At 48.9% G+C, this 23,063-nt stretch overlaps 1 protein-coding gene across 2 annotated transcripts in view; it reads left to right on the top strand.

The window, feature by feature from the left end:
- The window catches only part of ZNF407 (zinc finger protein 407), a 537,168-nt gene that overhangs the window by 500,380 nt on the left and 13,725 nt on the right, over positions 1 to 23,063 (top strand). The window contains exon 10 of one of the 2 annotated variants that reach the window (XR_013443236.1): positions 17,536 to 17,631. The exons of the other annotated variant lie outside the window; for it this stretch is intronic. The gene's annotated coding sequence lies outside the window, so the exon portion shown is untranslated. The remainder of the gene's footprint in view (positions 1 to 17,535; positions 17,632 to 23,063) is intronic. 2 annotated transcript variants of the gene reach the window in all.

Raw genomic sequence — 23,063 nt, 5'->3', positions numbered from 1 at the left:
AACAGGGCTGTGGGTTCTTGTCGCGTCCTAGGACCGGAGGGCGGACGAGGCTTCTGCTCAGCAATGTGTGATGCGGCGAAGGGGAGACCTGGAGATGGAGGTGCTCAGGCTGGGAGGTGGGAAGCTGGCCTCGCAGGAGGAAGGGCAAGCCCCGCAAATCCGCAAGGCTGTCTGAGCGTTAACGGCCATCTGGGTGGCTGGCGTGGGAGCTGGGCCCTGCGGGGGGCTGTGGCGCCTTCACTCTGGAGGTATCACAGCCCTAGAGGAAAAAGGATACATTCCTATTTCACAGGACCACTGTACTTGCACAAAAATACAGTTTTCTGGCCAAAGGAAAATAAGAAATGACATGCTACATGAGATTAATCACCCAAAGTCCTTTAATGGGAACATTTCTCGGGGGTCCAACTTCAGACCTTCCCTATGGGTACAGGAAGCCCGGCTCTGATAGGAGCTCATAACAAGCAAATAGTCATCAGAGTGAGACCAAAGGGTTGTGTGGGCATCATGGAGGCCTGGGGAGCATGAGCCTCCACGGTGGGAGTGGGGCCTGGCCCTGGACGCACTCTCCGTGGTGGGCAGAGACCCCCGGCCAGGAACCGCCACATAAGCTAGCAAGTGCCCGCGTGGCAGAGAGAGAGGGACCTGCGCTCACCCTCCACACACACATCTTATGCACAGGCCTCGTGCCCTGGGGGAGTTCTTAGGGACTCATGATTGTCCCCGAGTGCTGGAGAGAGCAGGGGAGAGATTGCTTCTGCTCCTGCCCTGGACACCCAGAGTGGCCCAGTTGTGTGCTCTGTGAGTGTGTGTGCGCATGTGTGAGTGTGTGTGTGTTCTCCATGCATGTCTTCATGTGAGTGTGCGTGTGTGCTCCGTGCATGTCTGTGTGAGTGTGCGTGTGTGCTCCGTGCACGTGTGCGTGTGTGTGTGCGTGTGTGCTCCGTGCACGTGTGCGTGTGTGAGTGTGCGTGTGCTCCATGAACGTCTGCATGTGAGTGTGCATGGTGCTCCGTGCACATCTGCGTGTGAGTGTGCGTGTGTGCTCCGTGCATGTCTGCGTGAGAGTGTGTGTGTGTGCTCCGTGCACGTCTGCGTGTGTGAGAGTGCGTGTGTGCTCCATGCACGTCTGTGTGTGTGAGAGTGCGTGGGTGCTCCGTGCATGTCTGCGTGAGTGTGTGTGTGTGCTCCATGCACGTCTGCGTGTGTGAGTGTGCGTGGGTGCTCCATGCACATCTGCGTGTGTGAGTGTACATGTGTGCTCCATGCACGTCTGCGTGTGTGAGTGTGCGTGGGTGCTCCGTGCACATCTTCGTGTGTGTGTGCGTGTGTGCTCCGTGCACGTCTGCGTGTGTGAGTGTGCGTGGGTGCTCCGTGCACATCTGCATGTGTGACTGTGCGTGTGTGCTCTGTGCATGTCTGTGTGTGTGTGTGTGCTCCATGCATGTCTGCGTGAGAGGGTGTGTGTGCGCTCCGTGCACGTCTGTGTGTGTGAGTGTGCGTGGGTGCTCCGTGCACATCTGCATGTGTGACTGTGCGTGTGTGCTCTGTGCATGTCTGTGTGTGTGTGTGTGCTCCATGCATGTCTGCGTGAGAGGGTGTGTGTGCGCTCCGTGCACGTCTGCGTGTGTGAGTGTGCGTGGGTGCTCCGTGCACATCTGCGTGTGTGAGTGTGCGTGTGTGCTCTGTGCATGTCTGCGTGTGTGTGTGTGCTCCGTGCATGTCTGCGTGAGAGTGTGTGTGTGCGCTCCGTGCATGTCTGCCTGTGTGAGTGTGCGTGTGTGTGCTCCGTGCACGTCTGCGTGAGAGTGTGTGTGTGTGCTCCGTGCATGTCTGCCTGTGTGAGTGTGCGTGTGTGTGTTCTGTGCATGTCTGTGTGTGAGTGTGCGTGTGGCCATGTCTGCACGCGTGTCTAGATGTGGATCCTCTGTGGGTACTCTCCACGAACATGCGCTGGGACGCTTGGCCTCCCCTTTCCCAAGGAGAACTGGAAATTACTGCTGGTTGGCATGACGGTGTTGGTGGCTGAGGGAGGGTCTTGCATGCGCCGGTCATCCTTGGGCTCGGGGAGGGGGCACAGGCCCGGCTCCTGGTGCACACCCCGAGAGGGGGAGGCCCTCTCCCGGCTCAGAGGCTTCTCCCCCTGCCCGGCCCCACTCCCCGGAGCTCCATCTCCAGCCCCAGGAGGACCTGGCCTCCAAGCTCCTGGCGTGGACCTTGGACACCCCGCCCACGTGGCCGCTGGATCCCGGCGCATTCTACCTGCCAGCCTCAGGGGACCAGGCTCCCCCTCACCATCACACGGCTAACCTGCCACGGAGCAGGAACAACAATGAGAAAAACTGCTGGAACAGTCAGATGATGGATTTCAAATCATTATGTTTTTGTTGTATTTTTGAATGAGCATTAAAATTCATCTCTGGGAAATGTTGAACAGCAAAGGAACAAAGCCCCGCAACAGCCCTAATCCTTCTCCTTAATCTGTGCACCAGAGGGTGCTGTGCCGCGGGGCTGGCCGGGAACAGGACCATTCCAAAATGCATTTAGGTTTCATTAAAAAAAAAAAAAAAAAAAGGCAAAATGCCTTACTGTAGATTTCTGCTTCCCTCTAGAAGAAAAAACACGATTCTGTTTTAAGCTGCAGCAGTGAAAAAAAAAAAAAAACATGTGAAATATGTGATGTGGTGTTTTTACCAACTGTCTAAATAAAGGTTTAGTGAGTCACTATGGAAAACAGAAAATCTTTCTTTATTTTAAGAGCTGCAGTTTAAGAGGGCTTTTTTTTTTTTTTTTTAATGCAAAAGCTTCCCTTAGGTTTGTAACTTAAACATTGCCCATCTGCTAGATCCTCCCTGGCTGGAATTTACAGCAAATCTGAGACTTCATTTTTCAAAAAAAAATGCACGTTAAAAATGTGCTGGTTTGGCTGGCAGCATCTCTGTAGACGGAGATGCACACTCTCATCCGTCCTCAGTGGAGGCCTCTGTGTCCTCCCTAATGTCTGAGGTGGGACCACCATCCCGGAGCTGAGCACCGAAGAGGATGCCCTACTTGGGACCAGAGCCCGTTTCCCAAGGTCGTATAGGAAGAGCCGGGAGACCCCGTCAGCTTCAGAGCACCCCGCCTGGGACCTCATGTTCATGGGTTGGCTTTGGGGAGAAAACGCAGTCCCCCAGCTTGCCAGCAAGAGCCGCCCGTCACCATGGCCACAGACGTGTCCCAGCCCGAGCGGCAGGCCCTCGCCTATGTATTTCTTTATTTTCAAAGAAAATCCTCCACTTTCCTTTCTCATCCAAAGGTTTCAGTCAAAACGTTGCTGGCATATTAAGCTGATTTTTAAAATTTTTTTTTAACGAAGTAGAAACCATTGTCCTCACTTCAAAAACGAGGTCAGGTATGAGCTTCCAAGTTGCCCAGCTCCCGAGTTCTCATTGTGCCTCGGGTGCCATTGTGAGTGAATACAACCACACGAGCATCCCCAGCCACATCTCTAAAACTATTCGACGCGCTTCTCAAAACCAGGTAGTTACAGCACGATCGTCCCTGTTTTCCTGGACTGCTTACCAGTGGGGATCTGAAGGGGCGAGTTGCACGCGGAGGCAGGCTGTCCGGGCCACCTGCCCTCGAGGGCCCGCGGGCGCCGCCTGGCACAGCTGGGAGCAAAGCCTGCTAGGTGCACAGCTTTATGCCACTTACAGGTTGCAAGGAGTAAAGAGAAAAATGCTGGATTTTGCAGGAAAATCATATTCATAAATCTCTCACTGTGAATTACAGTATAACTCAGAGCTGTCTTTGTTTTTCTGCTGTGAAGAATTCAATTCTGTTTCCAGCATGGAAGCGATAAACACAAAACCCAAAGTGGAAACCACTCCCCTTGCACTTGGCGAGTGTTTATAGCCGATTTACAGCTGGACCTCCAGAGCGGCTTCTGAAACAGCACCGTGCTCCACACCGTCCTGGGGTTTAGATTCCAGTTTCTGTGACTGCAGCTGCTGAAAGGCACGAGGGGGCCTCGCGGGGCGCCCAGGGAGCTGTGTCCCCATCCGCGGGCACCTTTGTCCTTTCGACACGGGCAGGACCCCCTCACATGGCTCCCCTGAGGGCAATGGGCCCGAGGAACCTGTCCTGCCCTGGGCCAGCCACAGGGACCACCGGTTCCCTTTCTTAACTCAGACAGCCCTGGGGAGGTGGCTTGCTTCCAAACAGGGAGGGGGTGTACCTTTTCAGAGTTTAGACATCTTGCAATCTATCTAAATGATGTCGAGACATGAATTTCTCACATGTTTCTTGCCCTGAGGAGGGTTTATTTTCTCCACAGGAGTTCCGCTGTTTGGTGGCAGAACCCCACTCTGCTCCTTAGCGGTGGTCCGGCCTCGAAGCCGCCCAGTCTCTGGGGGTCCGCTGCTTCACCTGTCATCGGGAAGAGCAGCACCCGCCCCAGGGTCGCCGGGAGGCTCACACACCCTCGGGGACGTGATCCGGGGCCTGGCTCTCCCGTGAGGATGCGCGCTCCGGGGACCTGCCGGGTGCCTGCCCCCCCTTGTCAGGTACCTGTCATCCTAGAGGCCCCTTTCCTTCCAGACATTCCCCCGTGAGCTGGAGAGACGGTCCCGTCGCTCCCGAGTGCCCAGCCCCTCATCCACAGGTGCCGACCGCTCCCGGCCTGAGACACCCTCCCTCTGAGTGAGGGGCTGACACACTCCTGCCTGACTTGTTTATGTCACACCCTTATTCTGTCTCATGATTCCCTTTACTTGGGAACATCCCAGGCCGCTCTCTCTCACCTGTTCAGACGCTCAAGGACAGAGCACCTCCACAAAGCACTGCAAACAGCTCAGCAACTTGCTAATCAGTTTTGATGACAACTTATGGGGAGTGGACCATCATTCTTTCCCCGTCAATTTGGGGCTCCAACCACAGGCCTAACTACTGTCCACGAACTGGACACGCAGGGGCTCTGAGAACGAGAGGAGGCTCTCGTGCTGGAGCGCCTCGTCAGTGTGGAGCTGTGCTCGTGCTTGTCCGGGGCGCCCCAGAGGGTGCGGGGAGCACAGGAGCATGCAGGGAGGGCCGGGGCCCGAGGCCGGGGCTGGGATGCGCAGAAGGGACGGCAGGGGTCCTTTGAAGCCAGGCAGGTGAGAACAACGACAACATCCACGGAGAAAGAAACAACTCCCCGGCCCCTGTGCTCAGCAGAGCCGTCCCGGTGCTCTTGGGTGCAGGGCTCACACTGTGGGACGGGGGCATGCTGTCCCCACACAGGAGGGTCCTCCACCTGTGTAGGGGCAGGTCAGAGGACAGCCTGCCCATGGGCAAAGGAGTTCAATTTGTCTTTGGGGTCTACACATGCTTCTGGAACCGTGGCCCCCTCTAAGAGGACAAGCTGAGCATCACAGTATTGTGTTTCTGGGCACGTTGGTGGGAGGAAGGCTTTGCGGCGTTCCTCCTGCTTGGTTGTCGGGGAGGGGGGTTCAGAATCTGCACAGATCGTGGAGAGGCAGGGCCGGCCTGCAGAGGGGGTCCTGCAGGGACCCCATCTCCTGGGGGTGTGACAGGAGGGGCCTCCTCCACAGCCGGAGGGCAGCGCCCAAGTGCTGTGCAAGCAAACCCAGGGAAGGGGGCGTCGTGGGCACACGTGCAAGCAGTGTGCCTGGGTGTGTGAGAGTGTGTATGAGTGTGCGCCTATATACATGCTTGTGTAAGGACGTGCGTGTGTCCATGCATGCGTGTGGGGGGTGTGCCTATGGGTGTGTATACACACGTGTGCATAGATGTGTGTATATGTGCGTGTGTAGGTGTGTGTAGGTGTGTGTGTGTGAGTGGGTGTACATGTTGGAAAATACTGTGTCTGTGTGGTCTGTGTGTGTGTGTGTGTGTGTGTGCGCGCATGCAGTGAGTGCAGCGTGTGAGTGTGCACGTGTGAAAGTGAGCGGCACGCCATGCTCCACAGCCACTCAGCACATCAGTTGTATCCTTCAGTGAAGAACCCAAGTCAGAGCAGGGGCCCCCTGGTTTCAGGCCCCATCCCTTGTCCGCAGTAAAATGCAGTTTTCTTTCTTCCTGGCGCTGGGCCTTCGGCTACCACCTGACATAGACCCTCAGATCCCCAACCTGGTCTGGAAAGTAGAATAAAAACACAGGGCTCACAGGCTTGTAGCTCATCAATCCACCTTTTCCATCCATCACAGTGATCTTTTATTCATGCATTTTTCTAGTTAGCACGATGCATTCTTGACTCTGTGGGGCAGAGTCCACGCACAGCATGCTGGCCAGCCATGTGTCTGTCCAGACAGACCCTGCAGGCCCCAGGGCCAACCTCAGTCACCAACCGCTTGGGGCCTCCTCCCTAACAGGCCCCCCAACTCAGGCCTCTTGTAGCCACCCCCCAACCCCATCAGTATGCGTCCTGAAGGTGGATTCTGACCTGTCTGGGAAAGGGTCTCCAGCTCAAGACAAGCACACTCCCTCTTTCCTCCCTTCCTCCTTATTCCTCCATCCTTTTTCTTCCCTCCCTCCCTCCCTCTCTCCTTCCCTCCATCTCTTGCTCTCTCTGTGTCTCTGTCTCTCTTGCTCTCTCTCTGGAGAACCTTCGTTAATATAGCATCCAAAGCAAGAAGACTCCTATTTGATTCCTTGACAATTGTTTCATTCAAGAGGGACCCGATGGGTTTTCTTGGTGTTTGGAAGTGGCGGGGTGGGGCAGGGCAGGGAACCTTTGAATTTGAAGGCTTACCTTTCAAATTTCCCCCTGGTTGGACTGTTTTAGTTAGGTTGCTAAACCACTTAAAATCAATAATTACTCTAGAAATGTTGCTCGAGCTGTAAAAGAGACAACTTTGAAAGCTAATTCTCTCTCTCACACACATACTTGTGCACGCTGGTGGCACTAAGCTGAATTTAGATTGGAGAAATATTTTCTGATAGAAGTCAAGCTTGAGAAAAGGAATGCACACGGCCATGTGTGGAAGCACAGTATTAATAATTAAGCCATGCGATCATTACCTCAGGATATTATTTCTTAAATATCTCTTGCAAAGGCAATATGATTACATATGAATGATATCAATTTTCTACCAACAAAAAAATCTGCAGAAATAGGAATTGAATTACACTGTCCAATTTGCTGTAAAGTTCACTGTATGTGAAGAAATTAATCAAAGCTACCACCACCCATTTTTATGGGAACATAAAATGATGTGAACTTCCATTTTTAATAAAGATGCATAGCACTTTTATGAAGACTGACTAATAACACTATAATGAACTGAAAAGCTACTGATATATTAAGAATGAAAATTTTGAGGAGTGTATTTACTGAGACTTTTTCATGGAAGGCAGTATTTCTCTGGTCTCTATTTGAATCATTGTAAAACAGAGGCAAAATTTTAAGGCAGAGCACAGTATGCACACTGTGCAAATTTATTTTCAAGATGAGAACGTGCTCCTGGAGCCCATGAGTCCAGAGAAGGGTGTTGGGACGCTGTGGACACTGCCGCGAGGTGTCTAGGCCTGGGGTGGGGGAGAGGGGGTCCAGGGGCGAGCTGTGGACACTCATCTTTCCCTTTCACCTCTTTAGCTTCAGAGCATCAGCAACCCAGCAAGATTTTCTCAGGGAGCAATTTCCTGGAACAGAACCCCCAGGAGTCCAGGGGCTGAAATGTGTGTGTTTAGCTTTCCCTCCTGGTGCCCTTGCTCAGTCTCGACCAGCTCCAGGTAGGACGGCCTCATCCTGTCCCCAAGCCCAAACCCTGGGTGGGCTGCAAACACCTTCACCATACTTTTCCAACAGGTGTTTCTTTGCCATGGGGAGTGCATAGCTTAGTATTCACCAGCTTTGGGCAAAAGGAAGCAGCTTGCATTTGTCTCCAGTTAATTTGAGGGTCTGCAGGAATGAGCAGAAGGCCAGCATCTCAGGATGTCTGCAGGCAACCTGGGGAAGCACACCACGAGGGGCTGGTATCAACCTGGGGTCTAGAACTCTAGCTGTCGCCTCACCGTCCCATCCAGCATCATGCAACCCCCATTTGTTAGCGTTGTCTTTGTAGCTTTTTTTTCAGAATAAAAAATTAGTACGTGCTTACGGCAACATTCGGAAATACAGAAAAATATGAAAAAGAAAATAATAGTCCTCCAGATTCCCCCTCCTGGAGATCACATCTTTAACATTCTTGTGTATTTCCGTTCATGCGCACACGCGTGCACACACGTGTCATTATATATACACACACGTGTGTGTGGTTATCACGCTCACATTTTAAAATTATTTTAATTTAATTTTGAGTGGTTAACCAATATTCATGGTTTAAACATCACAAGATGGAAACTGGTTTTTTCCCTAACCTTTTGTTGTGAGTGTTTTCTCAGGCCAAGAGTGTTTTATAAACGTGTTTTCTCCACGGCTCCAAAATGTAGCGCGTGCAGGTGCACTGCCGGACTGAGCCCCCCGCTCATGGGGAGGCGCTCGGGCGGTTCCACTGTTCGGGGCGCAGCCCCTGCCGCCCGCCGGCCTCGGGTCGGGTCGCGCAGTGGTCCCCGGGGAGGCCGGAGCGGGGAGGAGCCGCCCGCCGTCCAAGCCTGGACACTCGCCCGTTCCCAGCTGCCGTCAGGGCTGGGTGCAAGGGGGGTCTGGCGCCCCGGGAACCCCGTGTCTCCCTGACGCCCCTGTCACCGCCCCCTGAACACCTGGGGTCTTGCTGTGGAAGGGCCCCCGCTGCCGTGCCGGGGCGTCGGGGGGCTCCACCGCGCTCGCCTGCATCCCGGCAAAGCTCCGAGGCGCTTCAGACCAGCCGGTGGGGCGTCTGGGTGACCCCCCCATGGTGTCTGTTAGGCCCCCGCTGGGCGGGGAGACGCTGAGGCTGGCTGGTGGCGGCAGCAGGACTTAAAGCAGGTGTCCTCGCCGTCACCCTGTTGGCTTCCACGGACTCCCTCACCTGCTTGCGCTCTTTACGCCTCGGGTCTCAATTCAGGGCAGCCCGGCTTCTTGCTGGGACCTGGTTTGGGTCCACACTCTCACCTCTTTCCTCTCCCGCACCCCCCGCCCCCCGCCTTTGCTTTCTCCCATCTCTGGACACTTGGCTTCCCTCCCCTCCCGGAGCGCGGGCCACCCTCTCTCTCTGTGTCTGTCAGCCTGTCTCTGTCTCTGACTCTCTGTGTGTCTCTCAGTCTCTCTCCATTTCTCTCTCTCTCTCTCCTGTGTTTCTCTCTCAGTCTCTGTCTCAGTCTGTCTCTATCTCTGTGTGTGTTTCTCTCAGTCTCTCTGCATCTCTATTTCTTTTTCTCTATATACCTCTGTGTGTCTCTCTGTCTCTCTGTCTGTCTCAGTCTGTCTGTTTCTGTCTCTTTGTCTGTCTGTGTATCTCTCACTGTCAGTTTGTCTCTGTGTCTCTGTGTGTCTCTCTGTGTGTCTCTGTCTCTCTGTATCTGTGTCTATCTGTGTGTCTCTGTCAGTCTGGCTCTGTCTCAGTCTGTCTCTCTGTCTCTGTCCCTCTGTGTGTCTCTCTGTCTCTGTCTGTGTCTGTCTCTCTGTCTCTGTGTCTCTCTCTGTCTGTCTCTCTCTCGGTCTCTCTGTCTCTGTCTCTATGCGTCTCTCTGTCTCAGTCTGTTTCTCTGTCTCTCTGTCCCACTGTGTCTGTCTCTCACCCACACATTTCTTGCACAGGAAATTGCCTCCTCCTGGAGGCGTTTTCCTCCCACTCTGCCCCGAGCCTCACGCACACGATAAACTCCTCCTCGTTCTTCACCTTCGAATGTCTCCCCCTCTGGGAATCTTCCCTAACCTTTCCAGACAGAGGGAAAGGCTGTCTCCTTGGGGCGCGTGGCGCACGGCCGTCTGGCTGCGGCACCCCCAGGGTCCGGGCTCTGCGCTCTCTGTCTCTGGGGTTCGCAGAGTCCAGCACAAATCGGGCACCGGGTGCAGGCTCGGTGGACAGGGGGCCAAGACGAGGCCATTCTCGCCGGGAGGCAGAGGCCGCACCAGGCCGAGTCGCGAGCAGCCACACGGACGAGCGGTCGCCACAGCTGGGCCCACGGCACACCCCCGGTTCTCAGCGCTGCCTTGTTGGAGCGCTCTGGCTGGAACCGGATGCTTGGGCTCCAGGTGGGTCCTTCTTAGTAGAGACCTTGACCACGTCCCTCACCTCTGACTCATGGGCTGTCTTCCCTTGAAATGGGAGGAACGTCTACCACGGTTGGACAGAATCTCGAATAAGTACCTACACAAAATAGAGGTCACCGCACTCTACTCATTATTACTGCCATTTGTATTTATTAGACATTCTTGTGATCTACACAGTAATGTTCCCCCCAAGATGCCACGTCCGAATGCCCAGAGCCTGGGCATGGGTTACCTGCTGAGCAGAGGGGACTTCGAGGATGCGGCTGAGGGTCTTGGGATGGAGAGGGTATGCTGGGACACTTGATGTGATCACAAGGGTCCTTGTGAGGAGGCAGGAGAGCAGAGAGCATCCGAGACTCGAAGCAGAAGTCAGCAAGCGAGGGGCCGCCGGGCGCCGCCCTGCAGGCTCTGAACCTGGGGAAGGAGCCGCACCCCAGCGAATGCAGGAGGCCTCTAGACGCTCAGAAAGACAAGGAAGTGGACTCTCCCCTAGGCCTCCGGAGGAGACACTGCCCTGCAGGCCGGGTTTGGACTGCTGACCTCCAGAACCATAAAACAGTAAGTGTGTGTTGTTTGGGCCACTAAGCTTGTGGCGATTTGTGGCAGCCCCCCTAGGAAACTTGTACAGCCCTGGCCAGTGGCAGCTGATGGGTCTCCACTGCCCACAGGATAAGTTCCGATCTCCGTAAGGGTACACGGGGTGCTAGGACCCGCTTGCTAAAAGCCTGGCCTTCCCCAGCCGAAACAGAGAACATCTCTCCAGGTGCTGCAAGAAGGCTCAGTCCGACAAGCTGATTGACAGTGGGGAAGAATATCTGAAATCGGGGCTCCCAGACATCACCTCCACCATCACATTCATTTCAGCCAGTGGTCAGCGGTCCACCTACCCTGAGGACACCAGGCCACTCCTTACACCTGGGCCTGCTTCGAGCACCCACCAGGTGCTCCAGCCTTCTCTTCTATGACGTCTCCCAAAACCATCCTCCCTGGTCTCTGGTCTCCCCTGTGGGGGCCCTTGGGGGCCCTCGTGGGACTCAGGAGCGGCAGCTCAGATGGGAACCAGCTCATGTCTGGAGTCTGGATCGCACACCCAGGAGGACACAGATCCGGCTTCCTCCCACATCCAGGGGACCCCTCCCACCTAGCAGGGCCTCGCCCATGCGTTTTGTCAGAATAAATGACCTCACGTACCCACTGTGAGTGCTTAGCTAGGTGGATGAATGACTTACCTCCTGCAGGGATGCACACATTTTTCCTTTCCACATTTCTGGAATTACTGGCATTTCCCACAAGCACATATTAATTTCATAATATTAATTTTCAAAATAAGAACTTTTTTAAAAATGACAGAGTAAACAGCAAGACTTCGATGACTCATCAACAATGGCCTTTAAAAAAAAAAAAAGAAATCGCTTGAATTCCTAGGCCCACGCACCCACGAGTCACTCAATTTCTTCCCAAATGGGAGAAAATGGTTAAAAAGCTAACAGCTATGCTATAAATGGAAGAAACCTGCACGATTTAAATTAATGATTTATTCCTTTAAAGACAGTGTGGGATCTATCACTGGTATGATAAGCGGCAAAGCGTCCTCTAGCTGCATATAGCCGCGCAGTGCAGCAATATCTGGCAGTGAATATGGGGGAAAATCAATTTTTTTGCTAGTTTCAGGCATATCTCCTGAGTCTGAGATATGTCTGGCTTGTTTTTCAAATACTGCTGCAAGTGATTCAGCTCCCCTCTCGGGCAGGTCTGCGGACCCGAGCAGGCTACGTGCTGGGTGGCGATGCTAGATGTTAATCCTCATCTCCGCAGTACAGTGCGTCCCGCAAAAAGGCAGCCGCCCCCCCTCAGAGGCGTGGGGTGGGCTTCGGTGAGTGTGATGATAATTACCATCGATTACTACCACAACAATCGCATTTTTCATAAAAACACCTCCTTGCCAACAGATTATTTTGCTAGCTGCTCTTCTGTTCCTTCTGGCGGTGGAGCATCGTTCCCCTCTCAGGATGTCTGGGGTGCAGGTGCTCCCACAGGGAGATGCTGTTGCTGCTCCTGGTCCTTTTGGCTGAATCAATAGCACAGCTTTTACGTTTTTTCCTTCTTTCCTTTTTTTCTACACCATCTTTTTGCAAAGCCTTATGTTCATTGGGGAAATGAGCAAAATGTGTCCATCAGTGTGGGGTTTAGGAAATCCAGAGCCCTTCCCTTCCTCACTTGCCTTCTTTCCCCAGTGCTGACGTCAGGTGGATGGGCTTCTCACCCCTTGGAGGATGGAGCCTCCTCAGGGAGAAATGAAGAAGGCTTTCTAATTTGCTGCTTATAACTTCAGTCCTAGGAGGGACCAAGAGATTGAGCTGTGATGTGCTTCTGCAAGACGCTGCAGCACAGACAGGGCCCGTGCTGCCGTGCTGGGGGGGGAACAGGGGGCCTGGGGGGGAGGCCCGTGCTGCGGGTGCTCAGGGGGCGTGGGGGGGAGGCCGTGCTGCGGGTGCACAGGGGGCGTGGGGGGGAGGCCCGTGCTGCGGGTGCACAGGGGGCCTGGGGGGGAGGCCCGAGCTGCGGGTGCACAGGGGGCCTGGGGGGGAGGCCCGTGCTGCGGGTGCACAGGGGGCCTGGGGGGGAGGCCCGTGCTGCGGGTGCACAGGGGGCGTGGGGGGGAGGCCCGTGCTGCGGGTGCTCAGGGGGCGTGGGGGGGAGGCCGTGCTGCGGGTGCACAGGGGGCCTGGGGGGGAGGCCCGTGCTGCGGGTGCACAGGGGGCCTGGGGGGGAGGCCCGTGCTGCGGGTGCACAGGGGGCCTGGGGGGGAGGCCCGTGCTGCGGGTGCACAGGGGGCGTGGGGGGGAGGCCCGTGCTGCGGGTGCTCAGGGGGCGTGGGGGGGAGGCCGTGCTGCGGGTGCTCAGGGGGCGTGGGGGGGGAGGCCGGCGCTGCGGGTGCTCAGGGGGCGTGGGGGGGAGGCCGTGCTGCGGGTGCACAGGGGGCGTGGGGGGGAGGCCGTGCTGCGGGTGCACAGGGGGCGTGGGGGGGAGAAGCACCTCTGGTGTCTGGGCGCCAACCCCGGGCACGGCACCAACAGTGCTGCTGGAGCCTGGAGCGGGGGATTGCGGGAGACTTGGCCTCGGCCTCAGCCCTCCTGGCACGGAGGTAGGTCCATCAGCAAGGGCAGGGCTAGACCTGAGCATCACGTCAGAGCCTCCTTTCCCAGATGCTCTCCGTGCCTGAATTCCACCATCAGCGATGAACTCATGGATCCTCTGCAAGCCGAGGGAGGGGGGCAGGACGCCTTCTCCATCAGGAGCGGTTCAGCTCAGCAGGTGGAATGAATGAATGTCAACATCGCGCATCCCTGGGAAGAGGCCCCTCCCCACACTCCTCTCCCCGCTCCCCCTGCACCACCACCCAGGGCAGGCTAACATCTGTTGACCTTCAAGAAGCCACTCATAGGACAGCCCCTCCGAGCGCCCCCCCCACCGGCACCCCACCTTGGCGGGCCTCCCCACCCTCCTTAGCGCCCTCTGCTTCCGGCCCTCACAGCCCAGGCACTCTGGGCCGCTCCTGGGCTCACCGCTGGAGGCTTCCTGCAGTGAGCCGGGCTCCCGGAAGGCAGGACTGGCCCACATCTCTCTCATTCACGCCTGCATGCCTTTCGTTTACCAGGCTAGCACAGGGCCTAGTTCTGGCCAACACTCCGCCAAATTTGCCCAATTAATCCAGGAGAGGAAGAGAACTGTAGAATTTCAGGACTGCCAGAGGCCTTACAATCTAATCCTAATCTAACCAACACTTTAACCAGCAATCTAACCAGCAATTTAAAGACGTGTTAACAGGAGCTCGGAGGAATCACGTGAATGCATCCTGGGATATAACCCTGCAATGGTGGGCATTCCTGGGCACCAGGCCCTGGGTGTTTGCTCACAAAAGAAGGACAGAGAGGATAGAGAGCCGCTCTTAACAGGGATTGCCTCTGGGTGTGAAGGTAGGACACACACCTTTTTCTATTTAAAATACTTAAATATGCTGCTATTTAAGAGACAATAACAGGGCACCTGGGTGGCTCAGTCATTAAGCGACTGCCTTCTGCTCAGGTCATGATCCCAGGGTCCTGGGATCGAGCCCCGCATCAGGCTCCCTGCTCTGCGGGAAGCCTGCTTCTCCCTCTCCCACTCCCCCTGCTTGTGTTCCCTCTCTCGCTGTATCTCTCTCTGTCAAATAAATAAAATCTTAAAAAAAAAAGAAAAAAGAGACAAGCATAACATTATTTTTTTAAAGATTTATTTATTTATTTGAGAGAGACAGAGAGAGAGAACGAGTATGGGGGGAGGGGCAGAGGGAGAGAGAATCTCAAGCAGACTCTCCCCTGAGCGTGGAGCCCAATTGGAGGCTTGATCTCGTGATCCTGAGATCATGACCTGAGCTGAAACCAAGAGTCAGAAACTCAACTGACTGAAGGCACCCAGGTGGCCCAAGCATGACATTTTTATTTTAATGCATTAAACAATTTCAAATATGGTTTATTTTTTAGGGCAGTTTTAAGTTAACATCAAAACTGAGCAGAAAGCACACACAGATTTCCCATATATCCCATGCCTTCACACCCTACAGCCTCCCCACTACCAAGATGCCCCACCAGAGTGTTACAATTTGTTACTATTGATGAACCTACCTCGACACATCATTATCACCTAAAGTCCGTACTTTACTCTTCACCCTTGCTGTTGTACATTCTATGTGTTTGGACAAATGAGTAATAACCTATATCTACTGTAATAATATAATAGTTTCAATGCCCTGAAGATGAGTTCCGCTCCACTTATGCATCCTTCCCCCAACCAGCTCCTAACAACCACGGATCCTTTTACTGATTCCATTGTTTTGCATTTTCCAGAATGTCCTATAGCTGGAATTGTATAGGATGTCACATCTTCAGATTGGCTTCTTGCACTTAGAATATACATTTAAGGTTCTTCCATGTCTTTTTATGGCTCCATAGGTCATTTCTTTTTAGCGCCGAATAATATTCCACCGTCTGGAGGGGCCACAGTTTATTTATCCGTCATCTACTGAAGGACAACTTGGTTCCTTTCAGGCTTTGGCAATTATGAAAAAGCTGCTATAAACATCTGCGTGCAGGTTTTTGTGTGGACACAAGTTTTCACTCTTTGGGTAAATACCAATGAGCGTAATTGCTGGATTGTACGTAAGAGTATGTTTAGTTTCATTAAGAAACCGCCAAGCTGGGGCACCTGGGTGGCTCAGTCGTTAAGCGTCTGCCTTCAGCTCAGGTCATGGTCCCAGGGTCCTGGGATCGAGCCCCACATCGGGCTCCCTGCTCGGTGGGAAGCCTGCTTCTCCCTCTCTCACTCCCCCTGCTTGTGTTCCCTCTCTCACTGTCTCTCTGTCAAATAAATAAATAAAATCTTAAAAAAAAAAAAAAGAAACCACCAAGCTGACTTCCAACGGGGCTGCACTGTTTTGCATTCCCACCAGCAGTGAAGGAGAGTTCCCCCTGCTCCGCATGCTTCCCAGCACGGGGCGTGGTCAGCATTCTGGATTTGGGCCATTCTAGTACGTGCTTTAATGCATTTTTGAAGTATAAGCCAAGGTGAACTTTCAGAGTAAGCACACTTACAAAACCAGCATCCGATCAAAAAGTAACACACGACTAGTGTCCCAGACGCCCCCTCACACCCTCCCAGAAAGGTAGCCACCATTGACTATAAATGCCAAAGATCCATTTTGTCTATTTGACCTTCATAGAAATGGAATCAGAGAGTATATTCCGTCTTTACTTTTCTGTAGTTCTTGTACTCTTCCTTTGCTCAATATTGTATTTACGAGATTCATCCATTTTCTTTGTGTGGTTTGTTCCTTGTCATTGTGTGATAGTGTTTCACAGATGGATTGTACTGGAATTTATTTGTCTTACTGTTGAGGGGCATTAGGTGGTTTCCAGTTTGGAGCTATTCCAAATAAAGCTGCAACACCCATTTTTGTACGTCCCTTTTGCTACACCTAAGTACACATTTCGTGTCATGGAATATGCACGCATGTGGTCTTTACACTGAATACTGTCAAGTGGTTTTCCAGAGTGATCATATTTCTTTATTCTCTTATCAGTGGTGCGTTGGAAGTTCCAGTTGCTCCCGATCCTCCCTGATACTTGGTTTTGTGAGACTTTCATTGTAGGTATTCAGGTGGATATATTGTGTTTATTTCAATTTCCCGATGACTAACAAGATTGATCTTCTTCATATGTTCTTTTGGCCATTTGGATATCCTCTTTGTAAAGGATTTAAGTTGTTTTAAACCCATTTTTTTCTATTGGATTTCTTTCTCTTATTGATTGGTACGAGTTCTTTATGTATTACAGATACAATTCTCTGTTTTTCACGCATCTTCTCCTAGTCTGTGGCTTGCCTTTTCACTCTCTGGATGGTGCCTTTTGACGAACAGAAGGTGTTAGCTTTAAAGTGGCTCACTTAATCAGTTATTCCTTTATGACCTATGTTTTTTATGTCATGTTTAACAAATATCTGCTTGCCCCAAGATCTTCTCCAGTATTTCCTTCCAAAAGCACTTTACATCTCACACTTAAATCTATATGTTGTATCTGAGATTGATTTTTAGGTCTAGCATGAGTGGAGGTTAAAATTATTAATTTTTTTAATCCATGGATATGTGATTGACTCAACTCCATTTATTGAAAACTAACACCCTTTCCCACTTCAGTAAAGTCATCTATCAAAGGAGTATATATATGTGGGTCTCTTTCTGAACTCAGTTTTGTTTTGTTGGTCTTTTTGGATATTCTTGCACCATTCCTATACTGTCTTCATTACTTGTTACTTGAAATTATAGGTCCTCTAACTTTCTTTTCTTCTTCAGGATAGACATGGCTATTCTTACTCCTTTGCATTTTCATACATTCTAGTAATTATCTTGTCTCAATCTTGGGACCAATTTGGGAAGAAGTCTTAAATTTCTCTTCATATTATTGTGTTGTTTTCAATTTAGTGTTCCTGTACATCTCTTATTAGATTTATTCCTGGATGTTTATTTCTGGATATGTTTTATTATATATGGTATCTTTAAATTTATTTATTTTCTATTTGTTTTTGCACATATATATATACACACACACATATATGCATATTATATATATACATATATAATATATAATTGACTTTTATTATATTTATCTTGTATCTAGTGACCTTGCTACATTTCTTTTTATATTCTCAGTTTTATCTGAAGATTCTTCTAGATTTTCTATGTATACATTTTACATGTATATGTATACATTCTGAATAACATTTTCTACATAGACAGTCAAGTTTATAGTAATGAATAATGACAGTTTAATGTCTTTATTTCCAGTCCTTACACTTTATATTTTTTCTTGTCTTTTTGCCTTGGCTAGGATCTCCAATCAAATGTTGGAGTAGAAGTGGTGGGTTTTGACAATCTTGTCTGGGGGAAAGATTCCCATATTGGACCATGAAGCATGATTTTTCTGGTAAGGATTTTGTAGATACTCTGTATCATACTAAGAATATTATATTCCCAGGGGCGCCTGGGTGGCTCAGGCGGTTAAGCATCTGACTCTTGATTTCAGTTCAGGTCATGATCTCAGAGTTGTGAGATCAAGTCCCATGTCGGCTTCTGCACTGGGCAGGGAGCCTGCTTAAGATTCTTTCTCTCCCTCTCCCTCTGCCCCTCCCCCTCTCTCTTTTTCTTAAAAAAAAAGAATATTACATTCCTTGCTTGCTAAGAATTTTCATCAAGACTGGGTGTAGAATTTTATTAAATCCTTTTTTAGTTTCATTTTTATTAAAATAACTGTTTTCTCCTATTCTATCAATGTGGTAAAATACAGTTTTTAATGTTAAATTATCCTTACATTCCTGGGATAAACTCAACTTGAATATGATGTGTTATTTTCTTATGCCATGAAATTTGCTTTGCTAATTTTTGAGATTTTTGCATTTATGTTCATGAGAGAGATTAGCTTGTAAGTTTTCTTTCTTTTAATATTTTTATGAGGTTTTAATATCAAGATTATCCTGTCTTTATATAATCAGGTGGGCAATTTCTCCCCTGCCACACATATTTTTGTATAACATCTTTGTCTTAGTATTTGTTCTCTAAATGTTTGTAAATGTGGATGCATTCTGAGCTTGGAGATTTCTTGATGTGACGATTTGAAATTACAGATTCAATTTTTAAAATCAATATAAGGCCATTCAAATTTTTATTTCTCCTTATATAAGTTTTTTCTAGGAATTTGTCCATTTTATCTAAAATTTTAAATTATTTGACTAAGTAGTTTTATAAAACTCTTTTTTAATGTTTATAGAATCAGAATCTATATGATACCTCTTTTTTCATTACTGATATTGATAACTTTTGCCTTCTTTCTTTATATTTTGACCAGTCTTGCCACAAATTTATCATTTTCTAGTCTTTTCAAATAATTAGATTTTGTTAATTCTCTCTACTGTAGGTTCATTTTCTATTTCATTGATTCTGCTCTTATCTTTACTATTTCCTCCCTTCTACTGTAGTTGAGTTTAATTAATTGCTTTTTTTCCAACTTTTTGAGATGGACATTTATATCATAGGTTTTTCAGCTTTCCTCTTTTTTAGTCTATGGACTTAAGGCTATACCTTTTCTCCTAAGCACAGATTTAGCTGCTCAGAAATCCACACACTTTGATATGTCACGTTTTTATTATAATTCTGTTCAAAATATTTTCAAGTTTTAAAAATATTTTTATTATTTTATCTTTCTTCTTTATAGCTTGCTGGTTATATATCCTTTTATTGTCTTTTTAATAATTACTCTAGAGATTATATTGTTTGAATACAAATTAGTGCTTTTGTCACTTGTCAGGCAATGCTCGGGCCTTAGAACATTTTAACTACATTTCCCACCCCTAATTTTTGTGTTCATGAAAATAAGGCCAAAAAGGTCACGCATTTTACTACCATTTTAGACCATGACTGTCACTATTATTATTGCTTTGTTTACTCAATATTTAAATATATGTATCCACATTCCCTTAATTTCTGTACTATTGTTAATGTAGCTGGCATCATTTTCTTTCTGCCCGGATACTACTGTAAAATTTTTAGGGCAATTCCGCTGATAGAGTTCCTCTGCTTTTATTTGTTGAAAATATTTTTTATTTTATTTTATTTTTGAAGAATATTTTTGCTGGATACAAAATTCAAGGTTGGCAGTTAGACTTTTTTTAGCACTTTAAGGATGTTAATTCATTCAAATGTTTTCTGGCTCCCATAATTTTTATGGAGAAAGCGACCATCAGTAACAGTGTTGCCCCTTTGAACCTAATGCACCAAGATTTTCTCTGCTTTTCAACAGTTTTAGCATGATGTATCTGGGTGTGGTTGGTTTTATAGTTATCAAGTTATGCCTGAGTCTCATAATGCTTCTTGATGTCTTTCATCATTTTTGGGAAATGGCTGCCATTTTCTCTTCCAACATCGCTAATACCCCTCTCTCTCCTCCATTTCTGGGACTCCAGCCATGCATACATTGGCTTTTTCTCTGTGTTCTGTACGTCTTTTATTCTCTTCTCAGTACTTACCACTATATTTGCACTCTGTGATTCAGTATGGATGCTTTCTATTCATTTATCTTCTACTTTACGAATCTTTTCTTGCCAAATTCAATCTTGTGTTAAGCACATAGATTTCTTAATCGTTTCCCTTTTTATTTCTACAGTTTTTATTTAATTTCCTTTTATGTATTCTGATTCTCTGGTGAAATTCTCCATATTTTCACTATTTTCTTCACTATATTAGTCACAGTTAGGTCAAAGTGCATATCTGAGAACTCCAATAATTAGGTCAAGTCATTTTGCCTATGTCTGTAGCCTATTTTTTCTCTTGGTCTTGCTTTTTGGTAGCTTAGTAATTATTGTTGAATGCCAGGTATAATGTGCGAAACGCTAAATGGCTCACTCTCTTCTGATTGTCAGTTAGAATGGAGTATATTATCTTAATCCAAAAAATAACGGAGCTGTTTCCAGCCTGACTCACAGTTTTTATCATCTATCTCACTTTTCTTCATGTCTGATTTAAGGGTGTACGCCTCCAAAAATCCCAAATGAGAGCCTGCATATTTAATGAGGTCTCTCCTATTTGCTTGGCCAAACATCATGGTCTGTGGTTCAGTCAATTTCTATTTACTTTCTTAGCTTTTTGTTCTGCACAGATTGAAAATTTGGCAAATGCTTCAAGTGGAAAACCGTGAATGTTAAACTCACCTCTCTGTGTCCTCTTTCTTCCTGGGATCTTGGTTCTGCTCAGGCGTCCTTGAGATCCAGCTTTTATCTCTGTAGCCCTGTAAGATTACCAGAAACTCTGACAGCTTCTCTGCCTCTTAGTCCCAGCCCCTGACCCAGATTCTTAGATTTTGCTTTATATCAAGAATCTGCAATAGTCCTGAGAGAAAGTGTGGCTCATAGCAAGTCAGCTCGCTTCTCTGAAGTTTCCTCCTCTTATGGTCATGAGTCCTAAGTCCTGGTCCCCTTAGCAGCCCTCTACTGCCTTTAAAAGAAATAGCTATATCTGGGGCTAACTCTCTCTCTCTCTCTCTCTCTCATCTATCTATCTATCTATCATCTATCTTCTCTATCATCTACCAATATCTCTCTCTTATCTTTATCTTATCTATTTATCTTTTATCATCTATTAATCCTTTGTCATCTGTCCTCTATCATCCATGTCTGTCTGTCTGTCTATCTATCTATCTATCTATCTATCTATCTATCTTTTCTAATTGTTCTTGGCAGGACCATTTGCCCAAGCTAGGGCTCTTCACTCGATTGTTGCTAGAATCCCCTCTTCCATATTCCCATCAAATGGTCAACTGAACATCAGTCACTGGTTGGAGACAGAAGAAATGCCACAGGACAAGTAAAACCGTATTTCCCAAATGCTTTCCAGAGAACAGAAATTATCCAGGACATTGCTCAAACTTCAACATGTTGACATAAATTTGGGAGACTGTGTAAATAATACCCGCTTTTTGATGATTTGCCACACATGATACACATGAAGAGCTCTGAGGTGTCACGTAGTAAAGAAAACAGGTTAACACTGTTGAACATATTATTTCCTACTCCTATTGATCATGGAAACCTTTCTTAAAATTCCCAATACCATCACAAAGCCACTTTGAGAAATACGATGAATATCATAGCTATCCTGAAACCCTGAGAAAATGGGTGGTGGAAGCGTCTACTGATAGTTACAAGATCCAGGGCTCCCGGGCCAGCTTGGAGGGGACAGAGCCATCCTGGGTCAGGCTGGAGTCAGCTTGGAAGAGGAGGTCTGAGAAGAAATGTCAAAGGAAACAACCACGCTTAAGGCCAAAAGTTTGAATGACACGGTGGAACGTTTCCTGTGTTGCACAGTGGAGTGAGTTATTAATGGTTATATATAGTTATAATTATAGCGATTGTAAATTGCTCTTGTCTAGTACCTGACCATTATCTTTGGATGGACATCTCTCATTTGTTTGGAGATAATGTAAGTAAAACATTTAGTACGGCACCTGACATTTAATAAGGAACGAATAAATGTTAAATATCATTTTAGTTCCAAACTATTCTTGATACTTTCCTATCCCATAAGAATCACGTTTTTTTTTCCTCTAATCTCCACTATCTAGCATGGTAACCTTAATGTTATGCCTACACCTTCTACCTCACCCCTAAATAAATGAGCATTTCATAGAATCCTTGTCAACATACTTCCCTGAAGATTTCGTGGATTAATCCTTTTCCTTCTGGTCTCCTTGAATTATACATTATTATTATAAAGAAGTATGTAGGCTGGGGATTTACGATGAAATTAGTAAATAGTAACTGATTAGCTTTCCTGCAAAGCACATGACCATTATTTCAATGAGTCCCTAGCAAATCTAAAACAGATATCCAGCAAAACAGCTGCGATGCTGAGAAGGAAAAGAACAAGTGCATACACTAAAATAAAAGGGGCCTCTTAGAAAGACACAGCATGGGTTTCAAAGCAATGAGCTGCACTCTTCTACTGCACTGTTCCTCTGACGGCCCAGCAGTGGCAGGAGGAGTCTCTCCATCCTGTCTTCAGCAGGGTCCAGCATTCATTCAGCCACTTACCCCTTAGCACTATCAAGTGAGGAGCGTGGTGTGTCAGGCACGGTTCCGGGTGCTGGAGGTAACTGGCCGCCCGCAGCGCACTGCACAGAGCAAAACGCTGCCTTCCTGGCTTTCACATTCTACTCCAGGGAGATAAGAAATACGCGGGATAAATAAGTTTAATGCACAATTTCAGATGGTGATGAAGGGCAAAGAAAATGTGATGAGGAAGGGAAGGGAATATGGGGTGAGAGGGTGGAGGGAAGGCCTCTTTGTGAAGGTGGTATTTGGAGAAGGGCTTGACGGAGGCCCCATGCGAGCCGCAGTACCTGGGGCAGAGAGGAAGGAGGGCAAGCCCAGTGGCCCTGCTGGGGGCCTGTTGGCACCTCTCCCCAACTCTGTGCTTGGCGATACCACGTCGGCAGGTGAAAATCGGCCACGGCGGGAGTATTTCCACCAGGAAAATCAGTAAATATTTCACATCGGCCCCCACCCCCACCCCGTGCCCCTGCCAGTCTGGCGGGAGGGGAGTGTGCAATGGGGAGAGAGAAGACGCAGTCGGCAGGGGAATCAGCCAGCTGGTGGTGTGGATCCTGAAGGCCTTTTGTGGCAGGCAGAGGAAGGGCTCTAAATATGTGCACGTTCTAAACCCCGGAACCTGCCACAAGCCATGTCACCTCGCATGGCAAGAGGGATTCTGCAGATGTCATCCAGTTAAGGATCCTGAGAATATCCTGGATTATCCAGTGGCCCCAGTGTCATCGCATGAGTCCTTGTCAGTGGAAGAGAGATGGGAGTG

The sequence above is a fragment of the Halichoerus grypus genome, chromosome 13 (genome assembly GCF_964656455.1).
Source record: "Halichoerus grypus chromosome 13, mHalGry1.hap1.1, whole genome shotgun sequence".
Classification (NCBI taxonomy): Eukaryota; Metazoa; Chordata; class Mammalia; order Carnivora; family Phocidae; genus Halichoerus; species Halichoerus grypus.
Note: the sequence above shows the minus strand (reverse complement) of the source record. Positions and strands in the feature narration are given on the sequence as shown.